This window comes from Artibeus jamaicensis, unplaced genomic scaffold (assembly GCF_021234435.1).
Source record: "Artibeus jamaicensis isolate MK-2021 breed Jamaican fruit bat unplaced genomic scaffold, CSHL_Jam_final scaffold_461, whole genome shotgun sequence".
In the NCBI taxonomy this organism is placed as follows: domain Eukaryota; kingdom Metazoa; phylum Chordata; class Mammalia; order Chiroptera; family Phyllostomidae; genus Artibeus; species Artibeus jamaicensis.
The window spans coordinates 103,375-131,085 of NW_026522045.1; the positions used below are offsets into that span (position 1 = coordinate 103,375).

General features: G+C 38.4%; 1 non-coding gene across 1 annotated transcript; it reads left to right on the top strand.

Annotated features, from left to right (window-relative positions):
• Window positions 1-19,243: 19,243 nt before the first annotated feature.
• LOC119064209 (U1 spliceosomal RNA) lies at window positions 19,244-19,405 on the top strand. Its single transcript, XR_005085339.2, has one exon. It is a non-coding gene; the product is annotated as a U1 spliceosomal RNA (small nuclear RNA).
• Window positions 19,406-27,711: the final 8,306 nt, after the last annotated feature.

Genomic DNA, 27,711 nt, shown 5'->3' on the forward strand with positions numbered 1-27,711 from the left:
TAAATTGTGTTATGCAACAATAATGTCAATGAAAACAGTGCTTGAGAAAAAAATAGTTTAATTTGAATTAAGTTAATTGGTTATGGAAAGCGATGTTGGAAAGTATCTTATATTATTTTTGCTAAATTTTAGGGTTGTGAAACTGATGGTACCACCAACCTAGAAAATGAACAAAGTTGGTATTTGCCCGTAGACCCTTTCTGAAGTAGAGATCTATCAACTTTTCTGAATATTTTCTGCATTTATACCTAGCTTAAGTTAATACTAGCCAACACTGTAATGATGAAAAACATATTGTTGTCTTGGTGTTTGTTTCCTCATAAGAGTGGTAAAAGTGACCCTTGGTCAATTTTCTTCTTATTCTCCTTTAAGTTTCCTAGTGTTCCTTGTTCATTATCTGTCATCCTGTCATATCTGGCATCATTTATACTTATTAATTGGTTGTTTTTCTTGATCACTTCCCCTATGTTCCCATTAACCAAGGGCAATGTATGGAGTTGATTTTTATCTTTACATGGTGGTTGTCTCAAGACCAGCAAAGTGAGACACACAACAAGTCCCACTCACAAATCTGAAGAAATTCTGTAGTCAACTTTAGAATTCATATGAGAGTTTGGCTAACCTCTTTTTGTTCTTTCTGTCACTACAAAGTCCATCTTTCTTTCTTGGTGCCATTTTATCATTGTTATCCCATATTTATTTGCCCTAATATTATGAAATGTAGTTGGGATGTGCTGAGATCAGCTAATCAGGATCTTAATGTGAAGTTCTTGACTATTTGTCCACCTTGCAACCCTTATAACAATCTTCTTCTATAAGATATCAGCCATTTCCTGTCCCCAACTAACTTTAAAACATCTGCTGCTGCTCTTCACAGATGGCTTCAGGATGCTATGCTTTCATTAAGAACATTAATGCCTAAAGTCTGTGCTAGACCAAGGCAATATTACAGATGCTGAGTCCCTCATTATGACAAAACTACAGATGCCTACATTGAAATTACTGATTGTAATGTGTTGCATAATATTCTCCTCAAATTTTTGTACCTCCAGAAACTATGAATGTAATCTCATTTTGAAACAAGTTATTTGAAGTTGTAATTAAATTAGGGATTGAGATGAGATCATAGTGGGATTGGAGTGGGTTCTAAATCCAATGAAAAAATCTTTATAAAAGATAGAAAAAGACACACAGAGGCACTCAGAGGAGAGAAGGAGGCTGAGGTCAGAGTTAGGCTACCATGAACCAGAGAACTGGAAGAGCCACCAAGTTGGTGGTAATTTATTATGGTAGGCCTACAAAACTAATAAACTAATACTATACGAAAAATACAACATCACATCAGTGCTCAAACTGCAATCACTGATGCTACTAATTATTTGGCTTTGAATATCTCAAGGACATTTACTCTTCTAACTGTACAATAGTCCCCATTATGTGTGGGGGATAACTTCCAAGACCACTAGTGGGTGTCTGAAAGAATGGATAGTACCAAACATGATTTATACTGTTTCTTCCTCTACATACCTACCTAAGATAAAATTTAATTTATTAATTAAGCACTGTAAGAGATGAACAACAACCATAATAAAAACAATTATAACTGTATACTATAAAAAGTTATGTGAATGTGGCATTATTAAGTAAAATAAGGGTTATTTGAAATCAGGCATTCATACATCATGACAGTTGATCTGGAAACTGAGGCATTATTGAATGACTAATGAGTAGATAGTGTATACAGTGTGCAAATGAGGGACAAAGGGAGGATTAACATCTCTGGCCAAATGGACTGAAAAGGTGCAATATTTCATCATAGTAGTCAAAATGCATGCAATTTAAATTTTACAAACTGTTTATTTCTGAGATTTATCATTTAATATTTTTGGACAATTGATCACTGGTAACAAACCATGGAAAACAAAACCATGGATAAGATGGGATTACTCTAGCCTCCTTGCTAAAGGATTCAAACTTAAGTCTCTTGAATCTAGCCTAGAATACAATCTGATTTACAACATGTTATACTCTGATCTACTCCCACTCTGTCCTCAAACACTAGTCTACTTCCAGAGTTGAGCTTGTTCATTTTGATCCTTCTCCTCTAGTTCTTTCCCAGAAGAATCCTTAGACCCTAGTGCAATATAAATGGACCCCTTGCTCTGCAGTCCAAACAACTCTGAAAATGTTCACTGTGTGCCTGATGTTCTTGCTATATTTTTTTTATCTCTGTTACCCCTGGATAGAACTTATATTATCTCTTTTAAGAATCTACCACTACCCAAAACTAAGTCCTTCTTAGAAAGATGGAGAAATTGACACTCTTTCAGGTAAGTTTTACATAACACCAAAACATGGGGAAAAGAAAATGCAGAGCCATCTGGTTTTGCCTGTCAGTTCACATAGATTGCCTTTGTTAGTTGCTACTGTCCCTGTCTGGTGGCCCATGGTAGCCCACGAGGTTCAGAGAGAGCTGCTTTTCAGTGCTTACTTAGGCCATAGTATTCTTTCTGTTGTTTCTTTGCCACATTTGGGACATGAGTATAATTTATCAAGTTGCTTATGCTTCCATACTAGACAACACATACCACAGTTATTTCCTTTCTGGAATTGTGAAAACTTAACATCCTCACTACAAAGCATTGGGGTGAAGGACTCCTGTCTTCTTTGTTCTTACAACTTACTACTTCTCCCTTTGCATTTCTTCTCTCTCCAAGCCAAGGGGAATATCATGAGTGTGGGGAGTGATTTTCTCCCCACCACTCACCTACTCCTGTGAATTCATCTAATTCAACACACATCTCCCATATAGCTTGGCTGGGGAGCCTGTGGGGGTGTGGTTAATAAAACCAGTTGAAATATTTCTCAGAAAGTCTTAGAATGGCTTGGAGTGGCCTTGAAGCTATTGGTCACTTTCTTTAGAATGGGGTGGGAAAGAAACTTCACACTATCTTCAGCTTTAGGATTTTAACTGAAATTGTGATTTAAAAGTTTCATTTAAAGCAAGGCACAATTCCACCACTAAACATATTTTCCTCCTAAACAAAGTAAAAGTGCACTTACCTAGCTCCTATTTGTTGCCTTTGAAACATTCTTATTCCAAGGCTGGGGAGGGTTTTTTCCTAGCATCCCAAAGCACAAGCATACTGTAGTCTTGGATGGATAGCACTGTAGGACAGCCCCAAGGGAAGTACTGGGAAAAATGTTGGGTAATAGGGAATGTAAAAAAAGATAGGTATTGTTTTAGTTGTTGTATAATATAACAAACCAAGGCTGTGTGCTTAAGTTTATTCCATCTTTGTAGTTATCAGTCAGTGTATATAAATAAGTGTTGGCATGGAATTCCAGAACAGGAATCAACAGCTCTTGTGTCCGGGGGCTAAAAATACTTAGGGACCTTGCTAACGGTATATGAAAAAGGACAGGAAATTGGCATCATTCAAGGTAATATAGTGCTTTGAAAGTGGTTCGTTACTATTGCAGGCTGGCTACCCTAATCTTCTGAGGGAGTCACCCATGTGTGGAAGTGATTTCTCATAAGATTCAAGAAAATAGTTGTATTCTAATTTCAGAATAAGCCTGGGAGAGTAGGTTAAGTAATCAGTTCCCATTACTACATTGCAACCCCAAAGCCACATCTATATGTTCTACCTCTAGGTAGGGTGGGAGGTGCTGTCATGAATATTTTCTGTTACAGAATGGCAAAGAAGTTGTCAGGACAGTCCTGTGTTATATTATGCTGCAATCACAAAAATTCAAATCTAGATTTAACATGTTGACATATATTAAGCTAAAAGGAAAGCCTATACTAGTTCTCTTACTTTGTAAGAAGATTCCAAGAAATAGAGGGTTTAGAAAAAGCTGTTTATGTTGAGATTTCAGTAAAAGAAACTCAGGCTCACATGCATCCAGGATACTACAGTAAGAAAAGGCTGAGACCAAAGTTCTATCTCAAAACAAAATACATTTCCCTCAAATATCTTTAGTGTGTACACCTTTGTGATTTCATGAGTCAGATATGATAATGTAACTTTTGTAAATTTGGGATGATAAAACACTGGCTTTCTACCAAAAAGGACAAAGCACTTTATATTGGGGGTTCTGTGTAGTTTTAGTGTGCATATTAAAAGCATATTAATCCACATGCACTGGAATCCTTTCAGATTTCTTACTACTAGGATTACAGACATATAAAGAGTGGAATTCAGTAATGATATTATTCTTCCACAGTTCTTTGATTGTGCTTCCTGACACAGCATTCCTAGTAGATTATTCCAGAATGGTTTTGAGTCATTCAGCTTTATGACATGCTTTTCTTTTTGTGCTCACTCCACATCCTGGGCAAACAGAGAAACACCTTGGTTCTTGCCTTAAATTTCGTCTTCAACCTCTCCTTCTACCCTCAGTCCTGGAAAGTCTCCCAAATAAAAATCATTTTGATGATTGACATTTTGGGATTTCCTAGAATGATTGTCAAGAGGAAAAACTTGGATTTGGGAGTTACTTTTGTATTTGCACCTAACTTCTTATACATTTTTATGAAATGTGTATAAGGAGTGCTGGCATATAGCAATGCACAGTCTGCTGCTGATATCCGTGTGCCAGGTGTTAAAAGTGGCTAGATATAATCCCAAAATAATTACACCACTTCCTCCCCATCCATCAAACCAGGGTAATTTCAGTAGTCAGTTCACTTCTTTAATTTCTATGATGCCTTATAGAAATTTTAACCTGACAGGATACCAATTGTTCGCCTAAAACCTATTCTCGCTACTCTTTTTACTGAATAATAGTACTTGATTTTTTTCAGTTAGGAGACAGAGATCCCTTAGTCTTAGTGTAGATAGATCCCTTACATAGGCTCAGGGAATACATTAATTCCTCTAGTTATTTGAATTCTGTTTTTTTATTTTAGTTTTTTATTTTAGAATTCTATTTTCTTCCACACAAGTTATTTGCCTAGGATCCAGACCCATAGCTAAGTGAGTTCTAAGTGCTAAGATATGAATGGAAGTCAGGTTGGCTGTTACTATTAACTATTTTGCTTGCTTGTAAAGGAGACAAGGCATAAGAAGAGGGCTTACTGACACTCTCTCTTTCTCCTTCTTCCAGACTTAAACTAAAAAAGTGAAGCCTGGAGCTCTGTCACCCACCTTATAACCATGAGATGACAATGACAATCATAAGGATAAAAAGCCAATAAAACAGGAGCAAAAAGACAGAGCCTGGTAGAGAAATACAAATACTGCATATTCTCTCCTATATATAATATGTAAAAAATAACAGAAGGGAATGGTAGTTACCAGAGGTTGGGAGGGTAGAGCAATGGGAGAGACATTATTTAAGAGTACATGCTTGCAACTGATAGAAAGTACATCCCAGAAATATAATACACAGTACAGTTGACCCTTGAATAACATGAGTTTGAACTGTGTGAGACCACTTGCATGTAGATTTTTTCAGTAAATACCTGTTCTTTATTCACCATTGGGAGTCTGTGGGTGCCAAAGGCCAACTGTATGTATTAATCTATGCCATATATAGGGGACTGGGGCATCAACAGATTTTGATGTATGTGTGTGTATGGGGGCAGGTCCTTAAGTCAATGCCCTGCAGATACTGATGGAAAACAAGTTTTGAGGGAGTCAAAAGTTATACATGGATTTTCAATTGCTCAAAAGGTCAATGCTGCTCACCTCATGTTGTTCAAGGGTCAGTCATTTTAGACAACAAAACTGTATTATGAACTTGCTAAGAGAATAGATCTTAATTGTCCTCCCCACTAGCTGAGCAACTATCATACTGCATGTGATCAAGCTGCTTTGAAATATTTCCTATGATCTAATTTTTGCAACAAGAATCTTAAGTGATTAGATAACTGAGCAGAAATTTTACTCATTTCTATAGGTGTATTAAGAAATTCTTCCTTGGCATTATTGCTGCCTCAAACTAGACAAGCTGCTGTGTCAAGAGGGTTGAGTCAAAAAACACTGCAAAAAGTGTGGCACTGGTGACCTTGGCCTCAAGGTACCTGACACATATGAAGGTGAAAAAGAGAAAAGACCCAGGGATAAATATGAGCTTCTCCTTGCTTATAGTTTTGGGGACACATTGCAGCAACAATGTTGGTTCTATTATAATTTTTTTCTAAAATATATTTTATTGATTATGCTATTACAGTTGTTTCAATTTTTTCTCTCCTTGACTTCCCTCCTCCTTGCTCACCCCCACCCTCCAGCATTCCCACTCCCTTAGTTCATGTTCATGGGTGTATGTAAAAGTTCTTTGTCTTCTCCATTTTCTATACTATTCTTAACCTCCCTCAATTATGTTTTCTAATATATCTTATTGATTATGCTATTACAGTTGTCCCATATTTTTCTCCCATTTATTTACCTCTGCCCTCCATCCCCTTCCCCCCCTTTTAGTTCATATCCAAGTTCCTTGGATTCCCCATTTGCTACACTGTTCTTAACTTCCCCCTGTCTCTTTTGTACCTACAATTTATGCTTCTTATTCCCTGTACCTTTATTCCCATTTTTCTCCTCCCACTCCCTGCTGATAACCCTCCATGTGATCTCCATTTCTCTATGATTATGTTCCTCTTCTAGTTGTTTGCTTAGTTTGTTTTTGTTTTTGTTTTTTAGGTCCAGTTGTTGATAGTTGTGAGTTCATTGTCATTTTACTGTTCATATTTTTTATCATCTTTTTTTTTAAAAATAAGTCCCTTTAACATTTCATATATAAGGGCTTGGTGATGATGAACCCCTTTAACTTGACCTTGTCTGGGAAGCACTTTATCTTCCCTTCCATTCTAGAAGGTAGCTTTGCTGGTTAGAGTAATCTTGGATGGAGGTCCTTGTGGAGGGGCTCAACATGCAGGGTCCCCCCCATCCACCATGGATGAGAGTAAGTCTACCAAGACGTGATGTGCTTGGGGAGGAAAGGTAGTCAATGTCTCAGAGAAGGTCCTTGAGCCTGTTGCTCAATGGGCTTTTATTTGGTTTAATTTGTATAAGAATACAGGGTGTAAAGCAATCCACCATTGTCAGGCAGTAATGATCAAACAATAAATAATATTCAGAGAACTATAAGGGCTTATTCTGAGTCAGGGTAAGATAGCTGAAGGGCCATAAAACATTGGGAAACAAACTCATTTTATGCTTGGATCCTTATCATTTAAATTGAGGGTATTCATGGTGAAGCAGGTTTAATAGGATTTTATGCATTCTTTCTTAGGCCTGATTCACTCTGGGAAAATGCCCATTCCAGCACAGGGCCATACTTACCTCCAGCATTGTTTTGGGCTTACATCAGGTAGGGGATGGGGCAGCCAAAAGATTAGGAGACTTTTTTAGAGACAGAATGAGGACTCAGGCTATGTGAAAGCTGAGGGGTGAGGGTCCATCATTTCCTTTTTCTATAGTCTCCCAAGTCCTTCCCTGATGGCCCCATTGTGACCCTGCCTCTCTTAGGTTGTCCCTCCCTTGAGGAATCTTACCTGTCACTGGCTAACCAGTTTTCTGCCCAGGGCCAAGCAAGGTGAAGTAAAGGGGGTAGAGGTGGTGCCCTGCCCAGAAGATAAGCTTTGTCTCCTTAGTGGGTTATGGTCCCAAGGTCTTTCTACTCATTCTTAGCCATGGATGGTTACAGCTTCTGAAGCCAGGCAGGACAGTTCCCCACAGGTCCTTGCCTTTCATGACTTTGAATACTTCTTTCGAGCCCCTTGCTCTCAAGGTTTCTTTTGAGTAATCAGTTGATAGTCTTATGGGAACCCCTTGTAGGTAACTATCTCCTTTTCTCTTGCAGCTTCTAGAATTCTCTCCTTATCTTTAATCTTGAGTAATGTAATTATAATGTGCCTTGGTGTGTTCCTCCTCAGGTCCAACTTCTTTGGGACTCGCTGAACTTCCTGAACTTCCTGGAAGACTATTTCCTTTGCCAGATTGAGGAAGGTTCTCCATTATTTTCTCAAATAAGTTTTCAATCTCTTGCTCATCTTCTTCCCCTTCTGGCACACCCGTGATTCAGATGTTGGAAAGTTTAAAGTTGTTCCAGAGGTTCCTCAGCTTCTCCTCATTTTTTTAAAATTGTTTCTTCATTCTGTTCTGGTTGAATATTTAGTTCTTCTTTCTGCTCCAAATTGTTGATTTGAGTCCTGGTTTCCTTCTGTTAACTATTGGTTCCCAGTATATTTTGCTTTATATCACTTTGCATAGACATCACTTTCTCCTCTACTTTGTGACCCTACTCAATCATGTCTGTGAGCATCCTGATTACCAATGTTTTGAACTCTGCATCTGATAGGTTGACTATCTCTTCATCACTTAGTTCTATTTTTGGAGCTTTGATCTTTTCTTTTATTTGGGCCATATTTTTTTGTTGCACAAACCTGTTGTGTTCTAAGGGGTAAAACCTTAGGTATTCTCCAGGGCAGGGTGACCCACATTTCTGTGTTGTGACACTGTATGTGGGGGAGTCATCCAAGAGGGAACAATACTGCTTGCTCAGCTCTCAGCCAGCTTTCAGTCACTCCCCCTACTACTCACATACAAATTGGGCCCTTTGGTGCTGATTCCCAAGTGGGTGGGATTGTCTACATTTTAGGATCTTGTGTATCTCTCCAATGAACTCTCCTGTAAACTGGGAGTTTCTCCCACAGCTAAAATTCCCATAGGTTTTTACAGCCAGAGGTTTTGAGGCTTTATTTCCCTGCACTGAAATCCTCAGTGTGTGGTCTGTCTCACTCCCCATTTGCTCCTCCCAGTTTATCTACATACAAATCTGGGACTACCTGCTCCACCAACTAAAGCCTCCCCATCCTGGTCCTCTGGTCACTCTCTTATTGTGTGTCCTCTCCACCCTATCTTCCTGTTTTGGCCCCTCCTACCAGTCTGAATGAATGTTTCTTCTTTAACTCCTTCATTGTTGGAATTCAATGCAGCTTGATTTTCTAGCAGTTCTGGTTGTTTTTGTTTCTAAATTTGTTGTTGTCCTTCTTTTGGTTGTGCAAGGAGGCATACTATATCCACATATGCCTCCCTTTTGGTTCGATGTCTTTGGTTCTATTATAACATACTTTATAGTTTGCTAGAGGTAAAGAAAGTCACTTAGTATTTTAAATGCCCCTTCAGTGCAATATCTAATTGTAACCCTTCACATCTGAGTACATGTTATATATAATAAAAGCAGTAGGTAACATGGTAGGGTGGGAGGATATAGAGATTTGGGGCCAGAAAAATTAATTTACCACAGTTTATCCATAGGCTAATGGTTAGAAAAAAGCTTAAAAAGAAAGAATAGGGTATTCTTATACTTTGAAATGTTAATCAAACATTTCATATTTCATAGAAATATGAAACTCTTTAGTAATGGAGAAACCATGTTTTAAATGCCTAAATTTAATCTTAGATATTGTGATTTAAAAGATATAATCTCTTATGCCAGTAACAGAAAGAAAAATATTGTGTTTTCACTTGTATGGTATATCTAAAATAATCAAGTTTATGAAATCAAAGAATAGAATGATGGTTGCCAAAAGCTGATGGGAGGGAAAAATGCATAGTTACTAATCAACAGGTATAAAGTTTCAATTAATCAAGAGGAATAAGCCCTAGAGATATGCTGTATAACATTGCATCTACAGTCAACAATTATGGATTGTACACTTAAAAATGTGTTAAGTGCGTAAATCTCATATTAAATGTTGTTACTACAATAAAATGAAAAATTTGAATAAATAAATAAAATACATAATTTCTTATTAGGAATAAAGGAGGACTTCCATGAACTTATAAAAGATATCTATGAAAAATTCACAGCTAACATCATATTTAACATAGAAAAAACTTAATGGTTTTTTTTCCCCTAAGGTCAGGAACAAGACAATTTTGTCACTGTTGCCACTTTATTTGATATTTTACTGGAGGTCCTACTCAGGGCAATAGAACCAGAGAAAGAAATAAAAGTCATCAATATCGGAAAAGGAGAAGTAAAACCAACTTTATTCATATGGCATTATCTTATATAAAGTCCTAAGAAATTCATTTAAAAAACTATTAGAACTAATAATGAAAGTCAGCAAGAATGCAGGATATAAAGTCAACACACAAGAGTGAATTTTATTTCTATATACTTGCAATGAAAAATCTGAAAGGAAATGAAGAAAACATTTCAATTGCAATAGCATCAAAAATAATAAAATACTTATGAATAAATTTAACAAAATACATTCAAAACTTACACTCTGAAAACTACAAAACATTGTTGAAAGAAACTAAAGATGTAAATAAGTGGAAAAACCTCTCTTGTTCATGGATCAGAAGATTTAATATTGACACATGCTTCTACATAATACCTTACAGGTTCCCAGCTGGCCTCTTTGTAAAAATTCCAAGCTACTTCTGAAATTCATGTGGAATGGCAAGACATTCAGAATACCCAAAACAATCTTGAAAAGAAGAACAAAAGGTGGAGGACTTATATTTTCCAATTTCAAAATGCACTACGAAACAACAGTAATCAAAAGATTGCTCTACTGGCATAAGGATAGATTTTTAGATCAATTAATATAATTGAGAATCTAGAAATGAATCCAAGTGTCTATAGTCAACTTATTTTCTTATTTTTTTTAATCCTCACCCAAGGACATTTTTTTTTCATTGACTTTCAAAGAGAGGGAGGGAGAGAGTGAGAAAAAAAAAAAACATCCACCTAAGACAGAAACATCAATTAGTTGTTTTCTCATTTGTTCCAGCACTGGGGATTGAACACAAGACCTGGGTATGTGCCATGACAGGAAATAAAACCTATGACCCTTTGGTCTATGAGATGATTCTCCAACAAATTGAGCCATCCCAGCCAGCGCTGGTCAACTTATTCTCAATGAGGAAGACAAGATCATTCAGTAGGAAAAAATAGTATTTTCAACAAATTGTGCTGGGACAATTGGGTATCCACATGCAAAAGAATGAAGTGATAGTCCTACCACATAGAATATACAAAAATTAATTCAAAGTGGATCAACAACTTAAACATAACAGATAAAACCATGGAATTCTTGGAAGAAAGTGTAAGAGTAAATATTGATGATCTTAGATTTGATAATGCATTATTAAACATGACACTGAAGCACAAACAAGAAAATAAAACTCAGATAAATTATACTTCATCAAAACTAAAAGCTTTTCTGCATAAAAGGACATTATCAAAAAAGTGAAAAGACAGCCTACAGAAGGAGAGGAAGTATTTGCAAATTATATACTGTGGTGATTGTTACCGGGAGACCTGAGCTAAGGGACTCCCCCTCCTCGGTTCTTGCCTCACTCGTGAGAGAGAAATTTAGGCAAGAGACAATACATATAGTGAAAATGAGATAATAAGTTTACTTATGAAATACACTTAAGCATGAAGATGTGAACAGGGATCCAGCCAGTCGGAGTGCCCCGACTATTGGGATTTTAGGGGTTTTATGTTTGTAGCTAGCTTCTAGGTTCCCTCTCCTCCTCCCTTTCCCAGACCTTGGGATTAATATACAGTTTCAGAGGTTTTTCTTTTTTAGATAGTAAAAATGATACACAAAGAATTTCAAAGGCTCCCCTACTCCTGCCCTATTGTGGCTTTTCTTGTTATTTTTGGAACACCTGGCAATCTTACCTGACTAGGTTCAAGACTGCCAAATTAATGAGTGAAACATGTCTCCCTCCCCCTCCCTGCCTTGGTTTGCTATCTATCCTGCCTAATGGTGATAATTGCACGTATCTGCCACTATACTGAAAAAGGTGAGCATGTACATATTTTTTTAATTTTTTTAATTTTATTTAGTTATTTTTCAAGTACAGTTTTTTGTCTATTTTTCCCATCCCGGCCTCCCCCGCCCCTTGCTCCCCACCTCCCTCCCATTTCCACCCCCCTTAGTTCTCGTCCCTGTGTCCTTCCTATTTGTTCCTCCAAATCCCTCCCCCATTTTCCCCTTAACTTCCCTTCCTTCTCCCCTCTGGTCACTATCCCTTGTTCTCTATTTCAGTGTCTTTGTTTTTTATTTGTTTTTTTTTCTGCTTGTTTGTTTGTTCTGTTGTTTAGCTTCCTGTTAAAGGTGAGATCATATGGTATTTGTCTTTCAGCACCTGGCCTATTTCACTCAGCATAATGCTTTCCAGTTCCATCCATGTTGTTGCAAAGGGTAGTAGCTCCTTCTTTCTCTCTGCAGCATAGAATTCCATGGTGTATATGTACCACATTTTTGGATCCATTCATTTACTGATGGGCACCTAGGTTGCTTCCAACTCTTGGCTATTGTAAATTGTGCTGCTATGAACATTGTGGTGCATAGGTTCTTTGATATTGATGTTTTAGGATTCTTAGGATATAATCCCAGCAGTGGAATTGCTGGGTCAAAAGGCAGGTCGATTTTTATTTTTCTGAGAAAATTCCATACTGTTTTCCATAATGGTTGTACCAGTCTGCACTCCCACCAACAGTGAACTAAGGACCCCTTTTCCCCACAACCCCTCCAACATTTGTTGTTTGTTGCTTTGTTTATGATAGCCATCCTGACTGGTGTAAAGTGGTATCTCATTGTGGTTTTAATATGCATCTCTCTGATAGCTAATGATATTGAGCATCTCTTCATGTGTCTCTGAATGTTCTGTATGTCCTCCTTGGAGAAGTGTTTGCTCAAGTCCTTTTCCCATTTTCTAATTGGGTTGGGTGTCTTCTTAGAGTGGAGTCATGTAAGTTCTTTGTATATTTTAGAGATTAAACCTTTGTCTGAGGTATCATTGGCAAATATGTCTTCCCATACAGTTGGTTGTCTTGCTAATTTAATACTGTTTTCTTTAGCCATGCAGAAGCTTTTTATTTTGATGAGATCCCATTTGTTTATTCTTTCCTTTACATTCCTTACTCTAGGGGACATATCAGTAAAGAAGTTGCTGCGTGAAATATCTGAGATTTTTTTTGCCAATGTTCTCCTCTAGGACTTTAATGGTGTTATGACTTACATTTAAGTCTTTTATCCACCTTGAATTTATTTTGGTGTATGGTGTAAGTCTGTGCTCAAGTTTCATTTTTTTGCATGTAGCTGTCCAGTTCTCCCAACACCATTTGTTGAAGAGGCTATCTTTACTCCATTTTATGTTACTGCCCCCTTTGTCGAATATTAATTGACTGTAGAGAGTTGGGTTGATTTCTGGGCTCTCTGTTCAGTTCCATTGGTCTATGTGCCTGTTTTTATGCCAGTACCAGGCTGTTTTGATTATAGTGGCCTTGTAATACAGTTTGATATCAGGTATTGTGATCCCCCCTACTTTGTTCTTCTTTCTCAAAAGAGCAGCTGCTATTCGGGCTCGTTTATGGTTCCATATAAATTTTCGAAGTGTTTGTTCTATGTCTGTGAAATATGCCATTGGTACTTTAATAGGTATTGCATTGAATCTGTATATTGCTTTGGGTAGTATGGACATTTTGATGATGTTAATTCTTCCAATCCATGAACAAGGTATATGTTTCCATTTGTTTGTGTCTTCCTTGATTTCGTTCTTCAGGGCTGTGTAGTTTTCTGCATACAGGTTTTTTACCTCCTTAGTTAGGTTTATTCCCAGATATTTTATTTTTCTTTTTGCTATATCAAATGGGATTTTTCTCTTTATTTCTGCTTCTGCTGATTCACTGTTGGTATACAAAAATGCCTTTGATTTCTGGATATTGACTTTGTAACCAGCTGTTGTGCCAAACTCATTAATTAGTTTGAGCAGTTTTTGGGTAGAGTCTATAGGATTTTCCATGTACACTATCATGTCATCTGCAAACAGTGACAGTTTTGCTTCCTCCTTTCCTATTTGGCTGCCTTTTATTTCCTTTTCTTGCCTGATCGCTGTGGCTAAAACTGACAATACTATATTGAATAGTGGTGAAAGTGGACAACCTTGTCTTGTTCCTGATCTTAGTGGAAAAGCTTTTAGTTTTTTCCCATTGAGTATGATATTGGCTGTAGGTCTCTCATATATGGCCTTTATTATTTTGAGAAATGCTCCCTGTATTCCCACTTTGCTGAGTGTTTTTATCATAAATGGGTGTTGTACCTTAACGAAAGCTTTTTCTGCATTGATATGATCATGTGATTTTTGTCTTTGCTTTTGTTTATGTGATGTATTACATTTACTGATTTGCGAATATTGAACCATCCTTGCATCCCTGGGATGAATCCTACTTGATCATGGTGTATGAACTTTCTGATATATTGTTGGATGCGATTTGCCAATATTTTGTTGAGGATTTTAGCATCTATGTTCATCAGCGATATTGGCCTGAAGTTTTCTTTCTTTGTTGTGTCTCTATCTGGTTTTGGAATTAAGGTGATGTTGGCTTCATAAAAAGAATTTGGGAGTTTTCCATCCTTCTGGCTTTTTTGAAATAGTCTGTGGAGAATAGGGGTTAGCTCTTCCTTAAATGCTTTATAGAATTCTCCTGTGAAACCATCTGGTCCAGGGCTTTTGTGTGATGGGAGTTTTTTGATTACTGCTTCAATTTCTTTCGCTGTTATTGGTGTATTTAGATTTTCTGCTTCTTTTTCACTGAGTTTTGGAAGATTGTATTTTTCTAGAAATGTGTCCATTTCCCCTAGGTTTTCAAATTTCTTGGCATACAGTTCTTCATAGTAATTTCTTACAATCTCTTCTATTTCTGTGGTATCAGTTGTAATCTCTCCTTTTTCATTTCTGATTGTGTTTATTTGTGTCCTCTCTCTTCTTTTCTTGATGAGCCTACTTAAAGGCTTGTCTATTTTGTTTATCTTCTCAAAGAACCAACTCCTGGATTCATTGATCCGTAAAATTGTGCTTTTAGTTTCTGTCATTTAATTCTGCTCTAATCTTGGTTATTTCCTTCCTTCTGCTTGCTCTGGGCTGTCTTTGTTGTTGTTCCTCAAGTTCTTGCAGGCGTAGGGTTAGGTTGTTTGTTTGAAATGTTTCTATCTTCTTTAGGTAGGCCTGTATTGCTATAAACTTCCCTCTGAGGACTGCCTTGGCTGTGTCCCATAAGTTTTGGGTTGTTGTGAGATCATTTTCATTTGTTTCCAGAAATGTTTTGATTTCTTCCCTAATTTCATTCTTGACCCATTCGTTGTTTAATAGCATACCATTCAGTCCCCATGTTTTTGGGTGCTTTGGGTTTTTTTCTTTGGGGTCGGTTTCTAATTTCAGTCCCTTGTGGTCAGAGAAGATGCTTGGTATGATTTCAATTTTCTTGAATTTTTTGAGGCTCGTTTTGTGTCCTATCATGTGGTCTATCTTTGAAAATGTTCCATGTGCATTTGAAAAGAATGTGTATTTAGCTTCTTTGGGATGAAGGGCTCTATATATATCAGTTAAGTCCATTTCATGTAGGGTGTTGTTTAATGCCACAATATCTTTGTTGATAATTTGTTTGGAAGATCTGTCCATTTTTGATAGTGGGGTGTTCAAATCCCCTACTATGATTGTGTTGCTGTCAATATCTTTCTTGAAGTCCTCTAAGATTTTCTTGATATATTTGGGTGCCCCTATGTTTGGTGCATATATGTTTACAATGTTAATGTCTTCTTGGTGGATTCTTCCCTTGAGTATAATGAAATGACCTTCTGGGTCTCTCTTTATAGCCTTTTTTTTGAAGTCTATTTTGTCTGATAGGAGAATTGCTACCCCAGCTTTTTTTCTTGTCCGTTTGCTTGGAAAACTTGTTTCCAGCCTTTCACTTTTAGTCTGTGATGGTCTTTTGTCCTGAGGTGAGTCTCTTGTAGGCAGCATATGTGTGGGTCATGCTTTCTTATCCATTGAGCTATTCCGTGTCTTTTGAATGGAGAATTTAATCCATTTACGTTTAAGGTTATTATTGATAGGTACTTATTCATTGCCATTTTTGTACCTGTGTTCCTCTCTGTCTCCCTCTTATCCTTCCTTCCCTTAAAGCAGTCCTTTTAGTATTTCTTGTAGAGCTGGTTTGGTGGAGGCATATTCTTTTAGACTTCTTTTGTCTTGGAAGCTCTTTATTTGGCCTTCTATCTTGATTGAGAGCCTTGCTGGGTAAAGTAGCCTTGGTTGTAGGCCTCTGGTTCTCATTACTTGGAATATTTCTTGCCATTCTCTTCTTGCTTGAAGTGTTTCCATTGAGAAGTCGGTAGCTAACCTTATTGGGGCTCCCTTGTGTGTTATTTCTTTTTTCTCCCTTGCTGCCTTTAAGATTCTCTCTTTGTCTTGGAATTTCGCCATTTTGATGATGATGTGTCTTGAAGTGGGCCTCCTTGGGTTCCTCTTGATTGGGACTCTCTGTGATTCCTGGATTTGTGAGACTTTTTCTCTTGTCAAATTAGGAAAATTTTCTCTCATTACTCGTTCAAATACGTTTTCTATCCCTTGTTCTTCTTCTTCTCCTTCTGGTATTCCTATTATTCGGATATTATTACGTTTCATATTGTCTTGCATTTCTCTTAATCCCTCTTCATTCTTTCTGAGCCTCTTTTCATTTTCTTGCTCTTTCTGTGAGATGCTTTCTACCTTGTCCTCCAACTCACTAATCCTATCATCCGCTTCATCTATCCTACTTTGGAAACTTTCTACTGTGTACTTCAATTCGGAAATTGTATTCTTCATTTCCTCTTGTCTCTTGCTGATAGTTTCCATTTCCTTTTTGATGTTGCTGTAGTTCGCAGAGAGATCATTATAGTTCCCCTGTAGTTTCTGGTAGTTCACTGTGAGCTCTTTGAACTTCATAATAACCAGTGATTTGAATTCACTGTCTGATAGTTGATCAGCGTCTATTTCATCTAACATTCTTTCTGAAGTTTCTGCTTTTTCTTTCATTTGGGGATTGTTTCTTTGTCTTCCCATTGTTTCAGACTCTTCTTGTTAGTCTCTGCTTCCAAAATTGATCTGTTCTGAAACCCTGGTTTTATGGTGTAAACTTCTGTGGTATGATCCTTGTGAAGTTCAGTGGTGCAGACTCCTTGAAGTTTCTTGATGTTCTTCGTCTCCACCTGCACTCACGCTGGTCCTCGAGCTGGTCCCTGGGTTGGTCCCCTACCACTGCTGAATGTCCCGGCTCTAGTAGCCGCCTCCTCAAGCACCCAGGCCCGTTACTACGGCAATGGCACAGAGGCTGGGAATGTCCCGGCTCCTGTATCTGGCTCTCTCTGCTGCCCAGGGCCGTCACAGGGGCTTGGAGTGTCCCGGTTTCCGTACCTGACTCCCCGGCGTCTAGTCCTGTCTCTATGGCAGTGGCACAGAGGCTTAGAAAGTCCCAACTCCCGTACCTGATTCCCCAGTGTCCAGTCCCTTTGCTATGGCAGCAGAACAGGGGCTGAGATAGTCCCAGTTCCCGTAGGGGGATCCTCTGCCACCGAGGGCTGTCTCAGGGGTTTGGAGTGTCCCGGCTTCCGGCTTCCGTACCTGACTCCCTGGGCGTCCAGTCCCGTCGCTATGGCAGCGGCACAGGATTTGAGAGCTTCCCGGCTCCCGTAGCTGGCTCCTCAGGGTCCAGGCCTGTCTCTATGGCGGAGTCACAGGGGCCTTTGGTGTCCCAGCTCCTGCAACTGACCCTTCCGTTGCCCAGGCCGGTAGCTATGGCATCGGCACAAGGGTGTCCCTGCTCCGGTTCCTGACTCCTCTGTCTCCCAGGACCGTCACAGGGGCTTGGAGTGTCCGGCTTCCGTACCTGACTCCCCGGCTCCCAGGCCTGTTGCTCTGGCGGCAGCACAGGGGCCGCGTGAGATCCAGCTCCAGTAGCTGACTCTGCCGCCGTCTGGTATTTCAGTGTCGGTCACAATCTCTGGTCTTTTAATTTCATAAATGCTGGGTAACCGATGGTTTATTGTGCTGTTTCTCTGTAGATCTGCCAGGATTTTCACCCATGAGTACAGGAGCTAGTATCAGCTCCATCTTACTCCGTCGCCATCTTCCCAGCATCCCCAGCATGTACATATTTGAAAGGGTAAAATATATAGTATGTGAATTATGCCTCAATAATGCTATAAAATAAAAAAGATAATTTTTTTCACTTGAATAAACAAGACCATTTTTATTTTTTATTTCAAAAAGTATTTTATTGTTGTTCAATTACAGTTGTCTGCATCTTCCCTCCACCACAGCCAAACCCACCTCCCTCCCTTGCTTCCACCCACCCTTGGTTTTGACCGTGTGTCCTTTATAGTTGTTCCTAAAAACCCTTTCCCTGATTATCCCTTCCCACTTCTCCGCTGGTTACTGTCAGATTGTTCTTAATTTCAATGTCTCTGTGTTGTGGACCACTCTGCCTGGTTTCAGGAATTGTAACTACCTCCCATGGCTAAGGATGAGTGAGTGACCTCCAGGATGCAAGCCACTTAGGAGACAAAGCTTGTCTCTGGTAGTGAATGCTTCCTCAGTTTCCTCTCCCTGTCCCCAAAGCATGGTCAATGTTGATGATGGGTAAGTCTCCTCACAGCAAAGAGCAACCTAAGCCAGACATGATCACTTGGGAGGCCAACATGGAAGGACTCGGGGGGGCTGCAACCAAGAGCAAGCAATATACCCGTGCCCCCTGGCTATGTGACACAGCCCGAGTCCCCCTGTCCTCTGGGAGAAGCGCTTCCAGGCTCTAATCCCCTTAAGCCTGAATACCTGATGGGGAGGGGTGTAGCTCCTTACCTTGCCAGAGTGGATCCTGGGGGGGAAATCTGGCAACAAAGAATTCCTAAAAAACCTGTGAAACCTGCTCTGCTAAGAGTGTTTTCATTCATATGTTAAGGGTCCGAGCAGGAAACCCTAAAGTTTCTGCAAAACTCCCTTCCTGACAGACTCTGACTCAGACTAAGCTCTCAGATTTCTTTGAAATGTTACCTACTATTTGATCCTTGCTGCCCTGTATTCCTGTGTATTACAACCCAATAAAAGCCCCTAGAGGAAGGGGCTCCAGGCCTTTTTCATCTGAGAAACTGGCCACCTCTCCTCCCCAAGCAGATCATGTCTTGGTAGCGTTTACTTTCATCCGTGGAAGACTGGGGGACTTGCGGGAAAAGTTGCCCCCACATCTCTGGTTATATTTTGCTTGCTTTTTTCTTTTGTTGATTAGGTTCCAGTTAAAGGTGAGATCATATGTTATTTGTCCCTCACCAGCTAGCTTAATTCACTTTTTTAAGAAGAAACATAAAAATGAGTTTAGGTTCATATAAATATTCTATTTCCTTAATGTCTTTTAAGCAAAACAGATTTTTTCATCATCAAAAATTCTTGTCATACTTACCTGGCAGGGGAGATACCATGATCACGAAGGTGGTTTTCCCAGGGCGAGGCTTACCCATTGCACTCCGGATGTGCTGACCCCTGTGATTTCCCCAAATGTGGGAAACTCGACTGCATAATTTGTGGTAGTGGGGGACTGCATTCACACTCTCAAAAAAAAAAGAAAGAAAAAATTCTTGTCAGCCTGCTTGTGCTTAATATCCTTATGCAGAGAGCTAAGAAGCTGGGTAGAGGCCTGGGAAAACTAATCATGAAAAGAACAACTGGCAATCAGCATTATCAAAAGTATTTGAATTTGGGACAGAGTAGACAATACTAAACAATTACAATACAGTAGAATAAGTGCTATAATGATTGTATCTATTAAGATAGAAGCTAGATAGGCAAATTGAGAAAAAGACATTGAGGATCACTATCTGATCCATAAGTCAGAGTCACAGAGGGCAAACATCATCAAAGTTTGTGTGGGAATATTTCTGAGACTTGCCGTGAACTGAATTAATACAAGCAGTTGGGTTGTGTGGGCATGGAGGCAGGGGGTGAGTGTATATGAAGCAAGAAAAACAATCATGATAACAGAGGATAGGAATCACTTGGTGATCTAATGGCAAAGTGATTTTTTTCTCTCTTTCAGTGGACCTTACACTTGCCAAGACTTACATCAAAGCATCAAAGATGCTGCTTGTCATTAGAGAATAAAATTATAGGAGTCCCAATTCAAGGCTGTGTATGATTCACAAAGGATAGACATATCTGGCACATTGGTCAACTAAGCCTAATAAAAGTGCGCAAATTCCACCCTGTCTTGTGTGTTTCAATAGGTTGGAGCATCATTCCATGTACCAAAAGGTCACAGATTTGATCCCCAATCAGGGCTCATGCCTAAGTTGCAGAATTGGTCTCAGGTAGGAAGCAACCTGTTGATGTTTCTCTTTCTTCCTTCTTCTCTCTCTCATCAATAAATGTATTCTTGGATGAGGATTAAAAAATAGTATATGAGCTCAGAGGAGCTGAATGCATCTTGGAAGCAATCCTCTTGTGGGAAAAATGATCTAGAACTATAGTCTTAGTCCTCCTAGGGGTGCAGGGATATTGAGTAGAGCATGGTGACTGGGATATGTATTAATCTACCGATCCTAGGCACAACTTGACCCATGGTTAAGTCCTAAACTCTTATGTTATTGGGAGTACAGACATCACTTGCATGGATTTCCCTATTGACAGGGAATAGTACTAGAGAGAAATAAGAGCAAGGAAAGGCAGTAGGTAGTCTGGTGGGGATGATGCTGCACCCACTGGAAGCAGACTCCTTTGGGAATACACTCAAGTGATCTCTTGCAACCTTCCAGCAACACTTAGGGGAGGATCTTTGAAGAAACCTGAAGTTATTTGTCATTGAGATGAGGACATTAACAAATTGTCTCAGGTGTAACTATGTCATCCCCACAGATTGGTGAGATTTGAAGAAATGGGAGACATAGGCAAAGTTCCTAATGCAGGAAGAGTCAAACATCATCATGTGATGGACATGTTGTATGACACATACTTTGAAGAAATACAAGGTGTTTACTACACTGAAAGAGGGTTCGTAGGGCACTTCAGATTAGAGCAGAGAGGATATGCAAATTCATAGATGCTCACTATGCCTATTTATGAAGTAGTTTGTGAGGGCCAAGTGTTTTCCATTTTGTGTGGCTACACATGTACGTACTTAATGGGGGTCCTGCTTATTTAACCACAGAAGCCACTGAAAGCAGCTCAACTATTTTTTTATAATTGGAATTATTAAAATATTAGAATTGAAAAGAACCACAGATGTTATCTATTCCTCTCCCCAAGTGCAAGGAATAATTGAAAAACTATTAGCAAGGTTCAAGACTGATAAACACCCAGCCTATCTACATCTGCTTTATCATGTCAGTTTAGAAGAGCTAAAAATTCCTGTAAGATTTAGAAGACTGAAAGGATGCTCAAATTGTGGTCAACAGGTCATAAGTGTTTCTTTTGTTAATCCAATGGTCTAGTAATTTGACATACAATGAGGATATAAAGTTACCTCTACAATTCCCGGAGGTATAGGTAGCATTCACACTTACGACATAAAAGAAAATAGCATTTGAGGGTGCTATTGTTTAATTGTTAGCGGATCACATTGTTTATAGTATCTAAATGTCATAATATCCCTGACTGGTATGGCTCAGTTGGGTAGGCATCATTCCACAAAGTGAAAGTCCACAGGTTCAATTCCCAATCAGGGCACATGCTTGGGGCGTGGGTTCAGTCCCCAATCAAGGCAACCAATGGTTCTCTCACATCAATGTCTCTTTCCTTCTCTTTCTCCCTCCCTTCCACATCTCTAAAAATAAATAAATAAAATCTTTAAAACAATGTCATGATAGTGCCTACAAAGTGAACATTGTGATTCTAATTTAATTATTTTTGCGTCACTTCACAGCATTTTTTCTTTCACACTGTCTCAAACAAGTGGTTGAATTCATCAGAAATTATACAAAGTAGAATTAATTTTATTTAGAAAAGTAAGATGACCTTGTGTTACAGCAAGCACTGAATACAATACCAAATGTAATTTCTCTGAAAACCTGGGCAAAAAAAAAAAAAAAGCAACTCTAAAATTCAGTAAACAGATTAAAATGAAAACATTTCCATGGCTTTTCATTACCAATGCAATTTGACTATGGCAGTTTTTCAAAGATTATAAATGTAACTATTGGTAACAGAAAAACTTTAAGAATACCTTAAAGTAGGAAGGCATGTATATTTTATTTAGTATTTCCATTGTGAGATAATAAAAACAACATTGTTATCAAAATTAAACACCAAAGATAGTTTTATACCAAAGCTAAAATAGACATTCATATATTGCTTTAAGTACCTTTAATTCTAAACAATTCTTAGGTTCACAGAGTCCTATCCAGACACTCTTCCATTATTGTCAGGCATGACAAGTGGTGAAATTACTTGAAATAAAATCTGTCTGTTATGCACATTGCAGTAAAACTCTAAATTAGCCCCATTGTTGGAGATGTAAAGTGTAAGACCTTCTCCTGGAAGGATTTATGATGAGACACACATGAAATGCTCAACTTATGACATTAACCCTATATCAAATGAGTGTGATAGCCAATTACAGCTATAAGAATTTAGAGGAGGGTCTGAGATTCCTCTGTACATATGCCTTTGCAAGGCTAGGATTTCTCGAGTTTTTTTTATGCTGGTCAATTCAACTGCAGTTAGAGCTGAACTACTATTTGTTAGATAATAATGTATTCTTGTTTTCTAATCCTGTGATGAATAATTATATCAATCGAAATTGTTTCATGATTTATCTAAAGACTTAACCATGTAAGTTTCCAATGACCATTTTAAAAATAATAACACACTTGGAGGAAAGTTTTAAAAAATTAAAATACCTAATTATCATATCATCTTAATATTTTAACAGCTACACACCTTTTATTTCTCTCAATCCTATGTGAATTTCTGAAGAAGTAGGAATCATTAAGTTTTACTTGTTTCAGTTTCAGAAGCTCAAATAGACCCCCTTGACTTGCAGGTTTTTCTTATGGTATAGATTTTAACTACACACAAAAAATGTATTTTCCTTGAAAAACCAGTTTTCCCCTAGTACTGTACCATTGAACATTTCACTATTTCACTAACCAGTCTCTCTCAGTCTCTTGTTTGTAGGAAAAAAGTTGCCTGTTATTTAACAAATATGATTTGACAAACGTGATAAGAGACAATAGCCGTATACAGTCTCTCCGAACCTGTAGAGAATTTTTATGTTTGTTTGAGCCAAACTGATGAGAATTGCTGGGAAGCAAGATCTCAAATGCTCCTTAGAATGACAGTTTTGCACTTTCTTTTCTGTATTTGGAATTAAGGAGGAAATGTAATGAAGATTACACGAAGGTGAGAGAAGCAAACTGGAGTACAGGACAGTTAACAAGATTATGTGCTCCCCTGAGGGTGGTAAAGTTTCTCAGGGGTTTGAAAAGGAAGATTACTCTGACATTTCAAAGGTGTGTTAATAGCCTAGATGTACAAGAACAATGGACAGGACTTGCTTAAGACGATGATAATAAGCCTTTTACCTAAAAAAAAATATGTTCCTGGGCTGTAACTGCTCATCATAACCTGCTCAGTTATAAATTTATTATCAGATCCCCTATGAGGTCACTTTCTGTCAGTGGGTTTGTCAGATTTATTACAGAACCCCTTTTTCTTCCATAAATTTTATCTCTGTTTTCCATAATTGTTACAGAAACAACCCATTTGGGAGCCAAGATACTGTTACCAAAACAAGCCCCCTGCCCTGGAGTCTTTCTTTCACCATGAGTTCTTTGCCTGCCACTGTCGTCGTTAGGACCTGTGGCTCTCAATGCCAGAGTTTGGTATAAAGGAAAGGAACTATTTCTTCAAAAGTTATACAAGTTTAGAGTAATGGAAGAATGTCACTGTTAAATCTCAAAGTCCTTTTAAAACACCCACAAACATATACATAGTCCTACCTCACCTTGTCAAACCAGGCCAGTCAGGGGTACCCTATCTCAGGAAAAGAAATAGCAATCTATAGCTCTGCTAGACTCCCGGTTCCTCCCAGTAATCCTTGCTCACTGAGCAGGTCTCCTGTGGTTCCCACACCATCAGCTGTGTCTCTGCCATCTCCACTTCTCAATCCAAAATTACATCCTCAGTGCAAGCTGGAAAATCCTCCACCATCCTTTCAAACTGCTAAGAGAGCCCTGGCTGGTGTGGCTCACTGGACTGAGCATCAAACCATAAACTGAAAGGTTACCAGTCCCATTCTTGGTCAGGGCACAAGCCTGGGTGCAGGCCAGGTCCCCAGTAGGGGGGCTTGCAAGAGGCAACTGATTGATGTTTCTCTCCCTCTCTTTCTCTCTCCCTTCTTCTCTAAATACAAGTAAATAAAATATTTTTAAAAAAGAAAAAAACTAAGAGAAAGCTCCACATCACTGCTACATTTTGCTTCCCTGCTTCCAAAGCTGGGTGGTCATGGGAGCCTACTCTGCTCCCAAAACCTCAAGTTTAGACCCTAGCACGGCTGCTATGCCTGGGTTTAAATCCCACGATGGATCTTCCTAACCCTATTTCCAACTCCTCCCACAATTGGCTATACCTGCCAGTAGTCCTGTGCTCTCTGCCTTTCTTGGCTATCATAGTTAGTCTGGAAGATGTGACCCCATGGTATGGAGTGAATAATCTCTAAACTCTCCCAAAGGCACTGTAACAAGGGTTGGGGGGGAGCTGCCTCCCAGTTACATCATGGGTGAAAGTAATGCATACTTTCCTGGCTCCACATAGACTAGGAAACTACTCTGCTGTTATTGATATGCAAAAATAACTCTACTGCTTTTCCTAGCCCCCAAGCCAGGATTGTGGGGAGCCCTGGAGCCTCTCAGCCTCTACACCTCATTACATAATGACTGTGTTGTTCCAGTTGTACGGAAGTAATTTTTCCTTTATCTTACTAATTCAACAAGAATTTATAGAGCACTTACCATGTACCTGTCACTATACAAATGTAGGGGTGTGAAAAATATTTTTCCTTCTACTTTTCTAAATTTTTCTGGCTGGGCTAATATTAAAAATAACATGAGACAGATTAACGGGAGAAAATGTCCAAATTTATTATTCATCTATATGTGGGGGTATCACAAAAATATGAGACCTGAGACCACATTAGGTACTTGAGACTTACATGCCATTCTGGACTAAGGAAAGGAAGGCAAGGGTATAGAATTTCAAAAGTAAATTAGGCAATTCACAGGTAGATGAGAAAGAAAATATGTGGTAAATAAGTTTTTGCTGGCCACCCAGAAGCAATGGGACACACAATGAACTGGTTTTGCTAGATTTCTCCCGGTGTGCCATACTTAGTTTATATTATAATCCTAAAGTGATACTCCTTTCCTTTAAGTAGGTTTTTCTATCTGAATTCCACCAGGCAGGTAAGGGTGACAGGGTCAAAGCGTCTGAGTGTTTTGTTTCTTAATAATCAGCTGAAATCAATATCCCAAAAGACATATTTTGGGGTGGCAGAGTACAGTCCCCCTCACTAGATATGAGAATACAAAAATGAAAAAGCAAAAAAAAAAAAGGCTTCATGATCACATATACAAATAATTGCAACAGAATGGGATAAACAAAAGTGTTCAAATATCATACCTGGTCTCTAAGACCCTTGCTCACCTTTCTTATCTTTGCCACTATCTTCTTGCCTCACCAGCCTGTTTTTTACTTCAAATATACTAAATGCCTTTCACCTCAGATCTTTGTACTTATTTCTTCCTTCTTCAGTATTCTGTGCATTCTTTCAGCTGCCTGAGTCCTATTTACCCTATAGTAATCAATGAAAATAACATTTCTTCAGAAAAACCTGCACTTTCCATTTGAATTAGGTTTTCTTCCTGTCATATACCCTCATTACCTCTTGTGCTTCTCAGTTTTAGAATTAATCTAAATTATAATTAAATAATTATCCATGTAATTGTTTATTATCTGTATTTCCCACTATACTGATCTATAAAGTCAATGAAGACAGGACTGCATCAGTACTGTTCACTAGTATATCCCCCATGGCCAACAGGGGCCTGGCACATAGAGGTGGCTCATTAAACCTTTATGGAAGGAAGAGAGATAAAAGGAGAGAAAAAGTGGGGGGTGTAAAACAGGGAGGGATAGAAAGAAAGAAGGAAAAACAAAGGAAAAAAAGAAGAACAGAAGAAAGGAAAGAAGGAAGATTATATGTCTATAACAAAGAGAGTGGCTTATCCCTGTTTATGGGAATCATAGGTGCTGATTTTTGAGGTTTATCTCTTCATCAGGGTTAGTTACTCTTAGCATCTTTTTCACCTCCTTTCTAACTAATAACTTGTATCTTTGGTTTTTAGACCCAAGAACAGGAACATGTGCTAGCGCCAACCACTTTCTGATAATGACTATACCACTAGCATGAAATTTTAAAGTGACCACAAGACATATGGGGCCTGCTGGAATGGGCAGTTCCATACACCAAACTCTGAGTGTCCTCTCTTTCCCTCTTCAGTTAAATCTTTTGTATTATGTCTGCATTCACGTGCAGACAAAGACAATATGGGGGAGTATTGAATGTGGGAGGTGGGGGTGGGTAGGGCAGGGGAGAGTAATGGAGGAGTAATGGGGACAACTGTAATTGAAAAAAAAGAAAAAAGAAAAAAGACATTAGAACTGGATGAGACCTTAAAGTGCATATCATTTTATCCCTTCTTTTAAAGACTCAGATAGGTAAACTGATTTACCACAAATCACAAGGTGAATTTGTAGCTCAACCTTAACTAAAACTGGAAACAACACACTTGCTTCTTATTTCAGGGATCTTTCTAATACCTTGTACCACTATTCAAATCAATAAAAACAATACATCCTTAGCATCACACATGAGGTTTTTACTAAATTCAGTGGAGTTTAGGAGGTGAACTACTAAAGCATTAGCATGAAAACAAAAACAAAATTAATTTAAATTTCAACTTTATTTGAAATAAAGAACACATTTTGTCTCATTATCCACTGACCTAAAGAAATCTGTTAGTGGTCAAACACACACATACTCATAAACCAAAATAAATGTGTCTTTTCTCTTACATAAGGACCATTAAGAAGTAGAAATAGGCCCTGGCTGGTGTAGCTCAGTGGATTGAGCACAGGCCTGTAAACCAAAGGATCTTGATTCAATTCCCAGTCAGGGCACATGCCTGGGTTGCAGGCCAGTTCCCAGCAGGGGACACATGAGAGGCAACCATACATTGATATTTCTCTCCCTCTCTTCTTCCCTTTCCCTCTAAAGATAAATAAATAAAATCTTTTTTTTAAAAGAAATATAAACAGCATTAAATTCCATTTTTTTTAATCAGGAACCAAAAAGCAAAATTATAGAATGTCTATGGAGTTTCTCTTTATTCATTTTTCCTCTCATGTCTGCAAAGAATGCAAAACGGCATTTTGATGAGCATATTCAATCAAATAATAAGGAAATATAAATATAAATGAGTAAGGCAATCCAAAAATAAAATTATGAGCAGAAAGTCAAGATCAGGCAAAATCAGGGCACAACAGTTTACATAACTCATAAAACTGAGCTTTAAATGTTAATGATCCTCAAGGAAGCTTTTCAAGTACCAGTTGAATCCTAAAGGACATTCCACAAATGGAGTTTCTTATTAATAATACTGAGTGATGTAGTGGACAACCATATCAATCTATGGAAAAATCTGTTGTGAAAATTTTACTGTTTCTTGTATTGGCCTTTGAAAATTACCCTGTTGTTAAAACACATTTGACTTGATGAACATTATTTCTGAAAGCCTAAGGTAGTATAGGTGATAGACATACTGTTTAGATAGTCTAGCTTAATATAAGAATAGAATCTGAAATATCCAGA